We start from the raw sequence: 13,601 nt of genomic DNA on the forward strand, positions 1-13,601 counted from the left end.
GAATTAGAGCCTGAAAGCACCAGTTGGAAAGACTTTTGGGGTCGAGGTACCAGGAGAGGCTCCCAGGCTCACAGAGAGTTCGTTTGAGAGATCCACAGGGTCCTGGAGGGTGCACAGGCACACACACCGGGGAACCAGCACCAGAAGGGCCCAAGTTGCTTGTGGGAAGCGACAGAGGGGACAGAAATCTGAGAGAGAGCAGATCAAACACCATTGCCCCTCTCTGACCCCACCCCCACATACCGCATCACAACCCAGCCATCTGGGCCGCCCCGCCCTAGTGAACACCTAGGGCTCCGCTCCTCATATGTAACAAGCACAAACAGACCAAAACATTATGGCTCAAGAAGAACAGCTCAAAGCCCCAGAGCCAATACTTCTACAGGACCAACAGATAGCCAACCTTTCAGATGCACAGTTCAAAACACTGGTGATCAGGATGCTCACAGAATTGGTTGATTTTAGTCACAAATTAGAAGAACAAATGAAGGCTAAACTAATTGAAAGGAAGGGAACTAAACTAATTGAAATGAAGGCTAAACTAATTAAAATGCACAGGAAACCAATAGTGGTGGAAAGGAAACTGGGACTCAAATCAAGGGAGTGGACCAGAAGAAAGAAAAAAATGACCAAACAGAAAAGAATGAAGAAACAAGAATTCAAAAAAATGAGAAGAGGCTTAGAAACCTCCAGGACATCTTATTATAAGATGTACAACATCTGAATTACAGGGGTACCAGAAGGGGAAGAGGAACAGCCACCAGTGGAAAACTTATTTGAACAAATAATAAAGGACAACTTCCCCAATCCAGCAAAGGAAATAGACTTCCAGGAAATCCAGGAAGCTCAGAGAGTCCCAAAGAAGTTGGACCCAAGAAGGAACACACCAAGGCACATCATAATTACATTAGCCAGGATTAAATTGAAGGAGAGAATCCTAGAAGCAGCAAGAGATAAGGGGACAGTCACCTACAAAGGAGTTCTCATCAGACTGTCAGATGATTTCTCAAAAGAGACCTTACAGGCAAGAAGGGGCTGGAAAGAGGTATTCCAAGTCATGAAATCCAAAGACCTACAACCAAGATTGCTCTATCCAGCAAAGCTTTCATTTGGAATGGAAGGGCAGATAAAGTGCTTCTCAGATAAGATCAAATTCAAGGAGTTCATCATCACCAAGCCATTATTATATGAAATGTTAAAGGGACTTATCTAAGAAAAAGAATATAAAAATATGAACAGTGAAAGAACAGCAAATTCACAGTTATTAACAACCACACCTAAAACAAAGCAAGCTAAGAGGACAGCTAGATCAGGAGTGGAAACATAGATATGGAGATCACATGGAGGGTTAGTAACAGGGAAGTGGGAGGAGAAGGGGGGAGAAGGTACAGAGAATAAGTAGCATAGACGGTAGGTAGAAAATAGATAGGGGGAGGGCAAGAATAGTATGGGAAATATGGAATCTAAAGAACTTGTGACACATGGACATAAACGAAGGGGGGGGAATGGTGGGGGGGAATGGTGGGGGAGGGGAATGAAGGGGGGAATAGGACAACTGTAATGGCATAATCAATAAAATATATTTTTTAAAAGTATAGAACAATGCATATAGTACATTATTATTTGTGGAAGAAAAAAAAAGTGTCCGTATCTGTTTTTAAATACATACATTCTCTTCAGGAGATTACATTATGAGACCAGGAAATGTAATTTCATTCCAGAAATCATCAAGAACACAGAAAAGGGAGAATCTTACTTTTAACCACAAATTTTTGTATCTTGTAAATTTTGTGCCATGTGCATTAACTATTGTAAAAATTGGATAAAATGCATTCCATTGGTAATGACCATGGGTGTTAATGATCCAGTAGGATTCACAATTTGTAACTATTATCCTGGGACCTAGAGTAAGTAAACAAGTGAAGTAACATCCTTGGCGAGTTTTCTCCAACAACCACTTTTTTTATTTGGCTGTGATGACCCATGGACTCTAACGCTTTTATTGTAGATGAGGCCACTGTTTGCAGAATGAGACATCCATAACTTTGCCCCAGCCTCAGGTTTTTATCTTGTGAAACTGGCCTATATATTTTGGGGTCGTTTTAAAAGCATGCCCATAAATTCTTTGATAGTCTTTCTTTCTAGAGATAGAGCTTAATTCAAGAGTGTGGACTGGATTTAATGGCTTATTTCTAATGAATAGAATATGGTGGGAATGACGGTGTGTCACTTCCAAGATTAGGTCATAATAAACATTGTAGTTTCTGTCTTTCTGCTTTGGGTCATTTGCTCTGAGGAAAGGAAAAATTACGTGACACAAGGAGAGGTACACAGGGTGAGGAACTGAGGTCCCCAGCCACAGTCCTCTGAGAGCCATCTTACGAATGGAGCCTCCACCCAGCTGTGTCTTCCAACCACTGCAGCCCCAGCAGACACCCACGCTGCGACTGCGTAGGAGACCCTGCCCCAGACCTGCCTGGCTAAGCCAGTCTTGGATGCCCGGATCTCAGAAACTGTGTGAGATAATAAATTTTGACGTTTTAGGGTCCGACACTTTGGTATAATCTATTCTGCAGTCATGGATAGATAAAAAACCTATCTTTTGCTCCCCCCCACCCGCACCTGCCCCCACGTGTCTTCAAGCTCACCAGACAGGCAGTGCTCGCTCTTCCGCGTGGTTCATCCCCAGGGTCAGTGAACTCAGGGAGCCTCCGCAGCAACAGAGAGAGGAGAGGAAGGGGTTGAGAGGGGCGATAATAATCACTACAGGTTCTGGCAGAAGAGAGAGAAAATGTGAGAGAAAAAACACGTCAGAACACTCTCCACACAGCTGTCAAATGACTACATAATAACTTGTCCCAAAACCTGCTGACTCGAACAGACGCAGTTGGTTTCCTTCAGGATACTTCCCACCATTTACTTCCCCAGTTTCATTTTCGTCTTCTTTCTCCCAACCCAGGTGGTACTCGCTCTGGCTTTTAGGTAAGAGCTGAAAATGTGGAAGGACGCAGGGTTTATATAACACTGAAACATCAACAAAGAAAAAAGACACTAGCATAACTAGCTATTTTTTTCTAAACTGCATGCTGTTTATATGTAAATTTTATCATGCAGATGTTGGGGATCCAGTCTAACAGACTATGCAGCCTTGTTAACCCCTCTCTCCTCCCTCCCCCCCTCATCCTCACCCCAAGATCTGGTAGTATCACTTCTGAAAACTTCTTAGTCTCTCAATGGAACTTCGCTTTTAGAAAAAGTTTTTTCAAAGGTCAAGACTGATTTTCATTTCATATTAATGGCCATTCTTAAGCACACACAAAAATATGGAACTTTAAAATCATTTTCTTTGACACGCACACCTCTCTGCTATGTATTTTTTTCTGTTTGCTTACTACTAGAAAAACAACACTTCCCAGGCACTGTTCTGCTGAGACACAGCATAGTTTTTTCCTTTGGCTCAGTTGCTATTCTCTCCGCAGAGGAAGGAAACCATCGCAACCTCATTCCTACCATCCAGCAACGTTTGAAATCACAGCCTCCTGCCAGCAGAGGCCATTATCCAGAGGGACAGCCACCAGCTGCTGCTGCCTTTCGCCCTCATGTTTACTGGGCTCTCCCCTAGGTTCTGTGTGTGACATACTATTTTACCACCAAGACCATCGATCTTTCTTTGAACCCTCACCTGCATGGTCGGGAACTGATGACCACACTCACTTATGCATACTCCATATTCCCCCCGCTGGACATTTCTTCCTCCTATCAGGATGGTTCTAATGCTCAAGTTCATTGCGCTTTTGGGGCATCCTTCTTTGAGCTGCAACATAGCAGAGACCCAGGTTCCAATGGTAATCCTCAGCTCTTGAGCCCTGAAGTCTGGGTTTCTCCCCACTTACCCACCCTATCTACAACGGCTCTGGGAATGAGACCTCTGAATTCTGATACCTAGCATCACTCCCATGATACCAATATCCTCCCAAACTCATGCAAAGTGTGGGCACAAAAATTTACTAATTTTTCCCTATTGTTATAGCAGGAAAATATGTACAAGTTCTTCAGAAATTTTGATGAAGAAGGGATTTTTGAAACAGAGGAAGAAAAAGAAAAGGAAAATAAAAATGAATATGCAGGGTACACATTCTCTTTTAACAAAATTGTTGAACAGTGAAACAAGAACACAGAGGAATGACTGTAAGCCCTCGACCATCAGCCCTCCCCCTAAAAAATATATGTTAGGGAGAAGCCATAGCATGTCTGTTTGTGAGCTGACTATTTTAATGTTTCTCATATGTATGTCCAAATATAATCAAGAGGAGTAAAAAATAAATTATGCATATTAGAATCATTAATAAGCACCTCTATGGTAGTTAAGGTCGTATCAGCAGGACAGTGATCTGTATGCATCTGCTCGCAAAGTTTCCACAGCTCACCACTCCCCAAAGGACAATTGTCATATGCCTCTGCATGTTGCCTGAGGCCTTCAACAGCTCCTGACTCATCTTTCTTGCCATGTACACCCTCCCATTCCCACCAGAACCCCCATGCTCTTACCCACAGATGATTTGTCATTCTTGAAGGTGCCAACCGTTCTCTGTCTCTTGGTCTTTGCACCCTGGACTTTCTGAAATTCTCACCCTCACCACCTCTCCCACCCCTTTACCTCCTTTGCGGAACTCTCACTCATTCTTCAAGGCTCAACTTATGAATCATGTCCTTGGCTACAGCTTTCCTGACACTTCACACTCTTACTGGAAAGAGTTAAATATTCCCTTCAGACCACCTCTGTGCCTGGTGTGTGCTTTTTAATACACATATGCTTCCATTTTAGACAGTGAGACTATTTCCTTAGTCAAAGCTCACATCTTAATTCTTGTTTGTAGCTCTACTTAACGGAGAGAGTGGCTGCCACATAAAAAGGGTTCAATGGGCATTTAGTAAAAGATGAATAAATGAATGGATGGGTGGTGAGGAGTAAGAATCTGCTGAGGTTTCCCAAAGTAGCAGATACTGTGTTGGGTTCTATATAAAGGCCGTGTGTGTGTGTGTGTATGTATATGTATATATATATATATATATATATATATATATACTCAGCAAGATTAGAAAACTGAGCCTCAGAGAGGTACAGTAACACGTTCAAGTCCACAGATTAGTAAGTAGTGAAGCAGGAATAATTTAGATCTGGTTGTGTTTGACTACAAAGCCCATGGTCTTTTCACAGCACCATAATTTTTTTATTCTACTATATAGTATAGCCATGAAAGAAAAAAATATATGCAACAGGATCCTTTTCAACAGAAATATGTGGAGAAAACCCATTTTAGGGAGCCACCGTAACTTAAAGGAAATGGCTGATACCTGGATAACTTTCCTTTGCGTCTATTTACACCCACTAAACCACAAAGTGGCCTCATGAAAGACTTACCAGCCAGGAGGTCACACCTGAAAATAATTGGCATCCAACTTATCTCTCACTACAAATTAGTACGGGCCTGGTTGCGAAGTACACGCAGGTGACTGTTTCTACATCAGGGTTGCTTGTTTTAACCCAAACTGATGGTCTCCGTGAACAGGATGATGCGGAAGTAACAGCTGCCTAGTCTCCAAGCCTGAAGGGCTAAGGATCACACTCTGGGTCTGCAGCTCCCCCCCACCCCGTCCCGGGAGCCAGGTCTGAGGAGTCAGCCAGTGGGCACCATTCTCTTTCAGATGCACAAGCCTTGCAGCCATGACGAGCTGCAGGGCCATGAAGCAGCGGGCAGCTGCACTGCAATTTGTCTCTGAGATGACAAGGAACAGAAAGGACAAACAGGGCACGGCTGGAGACCTCAGTCAGAGGCGCTGGGCGATCCCGGGGTTGCCAGGAGTCTGAACTGGGCCATGTAACTCCTTTGCTTGAAAGCCCTCAATCAAGCAGGACCTCTGAAGCCTACAACTGTAATTTCAAACCACAAAAGAAAACAGAACCCTCTCAAACTTTTATTTTGCTGAGGAAGCGGATGATTTAAATAAGTCTGTTTGACACATGCCTATCTGACTTCCCAGTTCCCTTAGGTTTCCTGCAAGTCAGCCATAAAGCTATTCCCCACTTGTTCTGACAGGATTTATGCATTCTACATCTGGTATTCAGCAAGCGTATTTTTCTTCCTTTTTCATTGAACTTCTGCCCATACACACATACAGGGTCTCATTTTAATAGCGGGATTATTCCCTGTGTATTTAAATACACAGGAAACAGGAAATCATCTAAAAGAACACAGTGATCTCATGGTTATATCACTTTTCCCCACAAGCCTATTAGAAACAAAGACAAGATTCTGGAGCTTATAGCTTAAGAGTTTCTCAACCTGAGAGACTGATTGACCTTAAGTTCCCTCTTCTGGTTCTTAACATGGTACAAATTAAGAAAATGAAATAGCATATTTATTCCAAGACACAGGAAAGAAAAGGATTTTTTTTCCAAAATAAATCTGTATTTGGCTCTCAGAAATGTAAGCAGACACTCTCACATTTGGGTGGCTGACTGGAGGAGGAGCCGGAGGGCCCAGCAAAGCCTGCCCTGGGAGGGCAGTAGGCCCGCAGATGTTCACGCACAGCTTACAGCTGGCCGTGGGTTCTCTCAGAGAGGCACTTGGAATGTAGACTCCTGTATTTCATCAGTAGTGACATGGCTTGGCCGTGTTTCATCTAATCCTCACAGAAACCATACGAGTAAAGTATTGCTGATCCCATTTTACAGATGAGGAAACTGAGTTTGGCCTCAGTGTGGTATAAGGAAGGGCACTTCTTCCAGTTAGCAATTTTCTCCATGGATTGGGGGTTCCCGGATGATCTCACACCACAGCTTTGGAGAAAGACTTGAGAACACACTTTTCTTTATAGACGCTGGGAATGGAACGTCCCAGGTTCCGTCCTGACTCTACTGGAATAGAGAGCAGAGGTGCTCCAAGCGGTGGCTCTGAGAAACGGCAGCTCTGGAAGTCCTTTCTGCATCAGACAGTAAACACATTAGGTTCTGAACACCTCAATGTATTATTCTATCACTTTCAAATTGCCATGTCTCTCTGGTACATAGGTCAACTCTCGTGAACCTGAACGTTTAATTACTCTGATTATTTCACTCCCACACGTGCCAGAGATGAAGCATTTGTGAAACTAGGAGTCCCCTGTTTTGCCTCGGGAACAGCCCCCTCCTCCCACTCTTTAGTCATAGCACAGTTTCCCCTCACCTTGCTGCATTAGACGTTTGGCTAGCTCTTACTCCACTTCCTTTTCTATGAGTGTTCTCCTTCCCCACTCATCTAAAACCATCACCATCAAAACCTGGTTTAAATCTCACCCAAAAGGCCCCATGATTGGCCTCAAGTGAATTTTTAACTCCGTCCAGGTGCCCTCCAATCCAGTCTATGTAACCTTGGAACTATGTTACTTTGTACCTGTTCTCAGCACTTTGTAACTAATTTCTAGTCATTTTCCCCATAACATTTTGTCTCTCTAGCCTTATTAAAATCCTTTGCAGGGTGGAACAGTGCCACTTGCGATTCTGAATCCTGACACAGAGGGTGCATAGCCACGCAGGTCTGGTGGGTGCTGGAGCCAGACTGTGCCTACACGGGGAGCCACCCGGGTGCTGCGCTGCACATCTCTTCCCAACTCAGCTATCAGTAGCATCATATTGGTCGGTTGGCCCTGACCACTGGGGGAGTGTTTATATCATGAATATTAACAAATGCTACCAATCAGGGCTTTGTTTTCGCCTTTAGAGAGCCACTTTAGAGCTCAGTGTCCCTGCTACTCCAAGAGAGTTCACAGACTCGCGGCATCAACATCACTCAGGAGCTTGTTAGAAATACAGTGTCCAGCATTGCACCTTGTGCCTCCTGAATCGGGTTTTTTAATTTTGTAAGAAGACCCTGGGGTGATTTGTTTCATTGCACTAAAATGTGAGACAAAGAACTCCTAAAATCACCCCTTAAAATCTAGAATTGATGCATTATACAAAGACTACACTCATTAAGTGCTACATTGACTTAAACCCACAATGTGAAATGGTTTCAATTCTCAAGGCTGCTTGCCAAAGGACTGAGATGTATTTGTCCTATTTACACAGTTATTGATATAAAACTCTAAATAATTTGTTTTTACAAGTTTGACATGGGGCAATGTCCAATACCTGGAAGAAATCTGGATTTTTAATACGAAATTAAGAACACACGAAACTAAGAAAGGAAATCTGAAAGATTTTCAGACATGCAAAGTAGCAAAGCTTTGTAAAGGAGCATGGAAAAATTTTTCTTCTCTTTATATAAACTTTGATGGACTTATGAGTATCTAACTTGCACAAATCAAGGAAGTTTTGAAATCATGGGCTAATATTAACAAAGCAGCTGTAGTATCTCTTTATTAATGGCTTATCCAGTATAATAATAGTACAGCAAAAGATCCTGGTAAAATTCTGGGTAAGATCTTAAGAGTAAACCCAGAAGTACACATGATTTGCAATACCAAATTCCAATTGGCAGTATCTACAGTAACAGAAGAATCTAAAAAGCTGCATATTTGCAAAAAATGCTAGATTAGGAGAGCACACACTTTAGGGTCAAAGTGCTTCAATTCGAATCCCAGCTCTGCCACTTACTAGTTGTGTGATCCTAGGAAAGGTACTCTGCACCTCAATTCCCTACCTGCATCATTGCATCCTGTGGTTGCAACCACCACACCCTCTGGTCACCTGTGGCTAAGCGTACTGACTCTGCAGCAAGATTATCCCATTTGAATCTTGGCCCTAATACTAAGTGTGTGACCTTGGAGAAGTTCCCTCATTGTGAAATGGCAGCAGACTAAATAAGTCAGTCTATGTACAATGCTTGGAAGAGCCCTAGTCCAAAGTAAGGGCTCCATGAGTATATTACCAGGGAGTTTGATCTAAAAATTAGTGATTTCAGGTCAAGATGGCAGTGTAAGTAAAAGTGGTTCTCAGAACCTCCCACAACCTCATCAGAACCACAACTAAACTACAGAACAATCATCATGCAGAACCACCTGAAATCTAACTGAACAGAAGTCCTATAACTAAGGATATGAAGATGAAGCCCCCTCCAGACTGGTAGGTGGGGTGCAGACAGGGAAGGGGTGGTCTCATACCCACTTGTGGTAGATAAAAACCAGGAAAGGTATCTCACTGTGGAGGTCCCACCTGAGGAGTGAGGGGTCCCATCCCCACACCAGTCTCCCCAGTTCCAGTGCTGGGAAGAGGAGTCTCCACTACTTCTAGATGTGAAAACCAGCAGAGACTGTGGCTGAGGGAGATGGAGGTTTCTGCAGTCCCAGGCATTACTATTAAAGGGCCTGCACATGAACTTACTCAGACGCACTGGCTCGGAGTTCCAGCACTGGGGCAGCAGATTGAGAGGTGTCAGGGACATGGGAGGAAAAACTGAATTCTCTGGCTTCAGGACAAGAGCTGGAGGGGCAGCTTTCTCCCAGACAAAAGTACTGGCAGAGATTATTGTTCCTTTCCTGAGCCCACTCCCCACAGAGCTGGCAGGTGGGTGCCATATCTGAGTCTCCACCAACCTAGTTCCCACTGTTGGCCCTACCCTGGGTATTTCCTGAGATCCCATCCCATCCAACTTGTGGGCCCATCTAAGCCATTTCCCTTGGCTCTTCCATACAAACAGCTTCTCTTGGCTCATTTTCGACTTTCTCAAACAAGCAGCATCTGGCCTCTATATACCATATACTTCTTGCTAAGTGCCTCCAGACTTGGCACTAGTAGACCCCTGGTTTGCAACTTGGCCTCTCCTGGACACCTCCAAGCCCAGCACAATTAGCAGGCAAATGCATCCCTCTGTAGATTATGCCGGAAAGTCCTGGGCAGACCTAGGTCCACACCTCCCAGGATGCCCCAGAAGTGATCAGTGTACCAGGAGGACAACTTCAGACCATCTGGATTACAACCCAACCACCTCCAAAAGTGACACACTCAAGACACAAAGTCAGCAGTCACCAAAGCCCCGCTGAAGCGAGTTCTGCTCAGGAGGGTGAGCTGCACAGCAGCTCCACCCATTGCAGCCAACAGGCCTGGAGATCAATCCCTCCCAGCAACACGCCAACTGCGATCGAGGCTCAGCTACAACAGGGGGTGCACATAGCACACACAGGGGTGCCTGGAATGCCTGGCTCAGGTGACTGGGGAGGCTGTGCTACTGGGCCCTACAGGACACCTACTACATAAGGCAGTCTACTCAGACCAGGAGACAGAGCAGCACTATTTAACACAGAAACAAACACAGGGAAGCAGCAAAAATGAGGAAACAAACAAACAGGTCCCCAGTGAAAGAAGAGATGAATTCTCCAGAAAAAGAACAAAACGAAATGGAGGCAAGGGAACTAACTACCAGAAACGGAGTTCAAAACAATGGTCATAAGGATTCCCAAGGAACTAAGAAATTCAAAAGCATAAAAAGGGACAGGGAACCATAAAAAAGAACCAGTCAAAAATGAAGGATATACTAATTGAAATGAAGGATACACTACAGGGAATCAATAGGAGAGCAGATGAAGCTGAGAATCAAATCAGTAATTTGGAAGATAAGGAAGTAGAAAACACCCAATTAGAACAGCAAAAAGAAAAAAGAATTCAAAGAAAATGAGGACAGTATAAGGAGTTGCTGGGACAACTTCAAGCTGACCAACATCTGCATCATGTCAGTGCTAGAAGGAGAAGAAAGAGAGCAAAAACTGAAAACCTGCCCTGGCTGGTGTAGCTCAGTGGATTGAGTGCGGGCCTGCGAACCAGACAATCGTGGTTCAATTCCCAGTCAGGGCACATGCCAGGGTTGCAGGCAGGTTCCCTGCAAACCAGTTCCCAGCAGGGGACTCACGAAAGGCAACCATACATTGATGTTTCTCTCCCTCTCTCCTTCCCTTCCCCTCTAAAGATAAATAAATAAAATCTTTAAAAAAAAAAACCTGAAAATCTATGTGAAAGCAGAACAATAGTGACCTCCCTCACCTGGTGAAGGAAACAGACATACAAGTCCAGAAAATGTAAAAAAGCCCCAAACAAAATAAACTCAAAAAGGCCCCACCAGGACACATCATCATTATGGTGGCAAAGGTTAAATACAAAGACAGAGTTTTAAAAGCAGCAAGAAAAAAAACAGTTAGTTACCTACAAGGGAGCTCCCATAAGATTGTCGGCTGATTTCTCAACAGAAATTGTGCTGGCCAGAGACTGGCAAGAAATATTCAAAGTGATGAAAAGTGAGGATCTACAACCCAGATTACTTTACCCAGGAAAGATATCATGTAGGATTGAAGGATAAATAAAGTGCTTTCCAGACAAGAAAATCTAAAGGAGTTCATCACCACCAAACCAGTGTTACAACAGATGTTAAGGGTCTTCTTGAAGAAGAAAAAAAGGATAAAAACTATGAATAATAAAATGGCAATAAATACACATCAACAATTACTTTAAATGCAAATGGATCAAATGTTCCAATCAAAAGACACCAGGTGACTGAATAAATAACAAAACAAGACCCTTCCATATGCAGTCTATAAGCCTCATTTCAGATCAAAAGACACACAGAAACTAAAAGATATTTCATAGAAATGGAAACAAAACAAAACAAAATAAAGCTGGGGTAGCAACATGTAGAGAAAACAGACTTTGATAAAAAGGCTATAACAAGAGACAAAGAAGGAGTCAGCAATTCCACTTCTGGGTATTTATCCCAAGAAACCCAAAACACTAAATTGAAAAATGTATGCATCCATGTTTATGGCAGCATTATTTACAATACCCAATGTATGGAAGCAATGTATAGCTGAATGTATAGCAATATATAGATGCAATATAGAGAAACAATGTATAGATGAATGGGTAAAGAATAAGTGGTGCATATACACAATGAAATATAATTCAGCCATAAAAAAGAACTCTTGCCATATGCAACAACGTGGATGGAACAAGGTGGTATTAGATGACATGAAATAAGTCAGTCAAAGAAAGACAAATGCCAGATTATTTCACTTATTATTGGAATCTTAAAAACATAATACATACACACACAAAAAAAACCCCAAAAAACATAATACACAGACAAGTGGAACAGAAACAAACTCATAGATAAAGAGAACATTTTGACTATCGCCAGATGGGGGGGGGTGGGAGTATGGGTGAAAAAGGTGAAGGAATTTAGAAGTACAGATTAGTAGTTCCAGAACAGTCATGAGGATGTAAAGTACAGCATAGGGAATATATCAACAACACCGTAATAACCATGTATGGCGTCAGATTGTACTAGATGTACTAGAGTGATCACTTCTTAAGTTATATAAATGTCTAATTATGGGGTTGTAAACCTAAAACTAATATATATTGTACATCAACTGTGATTTTTAAGTAAAATAATTAAAAAATGTTTTAGATTTCCAATAATATTCATCTGTCACTAATCAAATCAGCTTGAGTTCGAGTAATGAAAAAGATATATATGGCCACGATTCTGCAGCTCCAGAACATCAGCTTGAAAAAAATCATATATTCAGGAATGTTTTCAGTAACTATGTAGGAGTATCACAGTCAAATGCAGTGGTTCTCAATGATTTCTGGGAAGCTTTAAAAATACACTGGTGACTGGATTGTATCCCCCTCCCGAGATTCTGCTGTAATCAGTTGGTGGTGTGACCCAGGCATCAGGAATCCTGAAATCTGCCAGGTGACTTTAATGTGTGGCTAGGATTGAAAACCCCTGGTCCAAAGGCATGATTAAGCAGATGTAAGAAACAAGCATGTAGTAATTTGGGGTAAGCAGGTCCACAAACTGGAATAGCCTCCACATGGCTGTTACCTTTCTTGTCTCTAGGGTTGGTCGCTAGCTCCGTAGATCTGGAGCCTTGATGAAGGTATGCTGGGGCAAAGCCCATCGGCTGGCAGGAACAGAGAGGAGGAGGTCGCTTACCAAGGACTGATTTGACTAAAAGTCAATTAATCATTCACAAGACGTAAGATCACTCTCCAGAAGAAATACCTACTCCAGGAAACCAGGTTAACATCCAAACTGCTTGACAAAACTATGAAATGAAAAAAAGACCCAGAAGTCTGGAGGAATGCCAGGACGCTGAAGCAGTGATCAATTAGATACTAGATTCGAGAACTACGGTTCTTAAACTGTGCTGCATACTGGCATCACTGAGCCTGGGCCACACTGCAGACCAGTTCAGTGAGAATGCCTGGGGCTGGACCCAGGCATCAGTACTTCTTAAAACTTTCCAAACAAACCCAAAGGGCAGGCAAGTTTGAGAACTCACAGCATTATTATTTCCACAAGGTCCCCAACTTCCTCTTTTCCATGCATGCTTCAGTTCCTTTGAAAATGCTTAAATTTACATGAAAAGTACTTGATAGGAAATATGTTAACATGTTCTTACCACTACCCACCTCCAAAAAAACCTACAAGCTTCCTTTTGGATCACGTTCTTTCAAATAATGAGAACATAATTAATTATTTAATTCTTATTACATTAAGTGTGATAAAAGTATTCCAAATATCAGAGTTGTAGGAAGTATTGGTTCATGCCTGACTTTCAGAGAA

The 13,601-nt window shown here is 42.7% G+C and overlaps 1 long non-coding RNA gene across 3 annotated transcripts in view; it reads right to left on the minus strand.

Annotated features, from left to right (window-relative positions):
• The window catches only part of LOC119052786 (uncharacterized), a 91,691-nt gene extending 78,738 nt beyond the window's left edge, over nt 1-12,953 (minus strand). For all 3 annotated transcript variants that reach the window (XR_005083194.2, XR_008391507.1, XR_008391508.1), the window contains exons 1-3: nt 12,858-12,953; nt 6,507-6,984; nt 2,649-2,772 (exon numbers count right to left, since the gene is read on the minus strand). This is a non-coding gene — a long non-coding RNA (uncharacterized LOC119052786). The remainder of the gene's footprint in view (nt 1-2,648; nt 2,773-6,506; nt 6,985-12,857) is intronic.
• Between the last annotated feature and the right edge of the window lie 648 nt (nt 12,954-13,601).

This window comes from Artibeus jamaicensis, unplaced genomic scaffold (assembly GCF_021234435.1).
Source record: "Artibeus jamaicensis isolate MK-2021 breed Jamaican fruit bat unplaced genomic scaffold, CSHL_Jam_final contig_387, whole genome shotgun sequence".
In the NCBI taxonomy this organism is placed as follows: domain Eukaryota; kingdom Metazoa; phylum Chordata; class Mammalia; order Chiroptera; family Phyllostomidae; genus Artibeus; species Artibeus jamaicensis.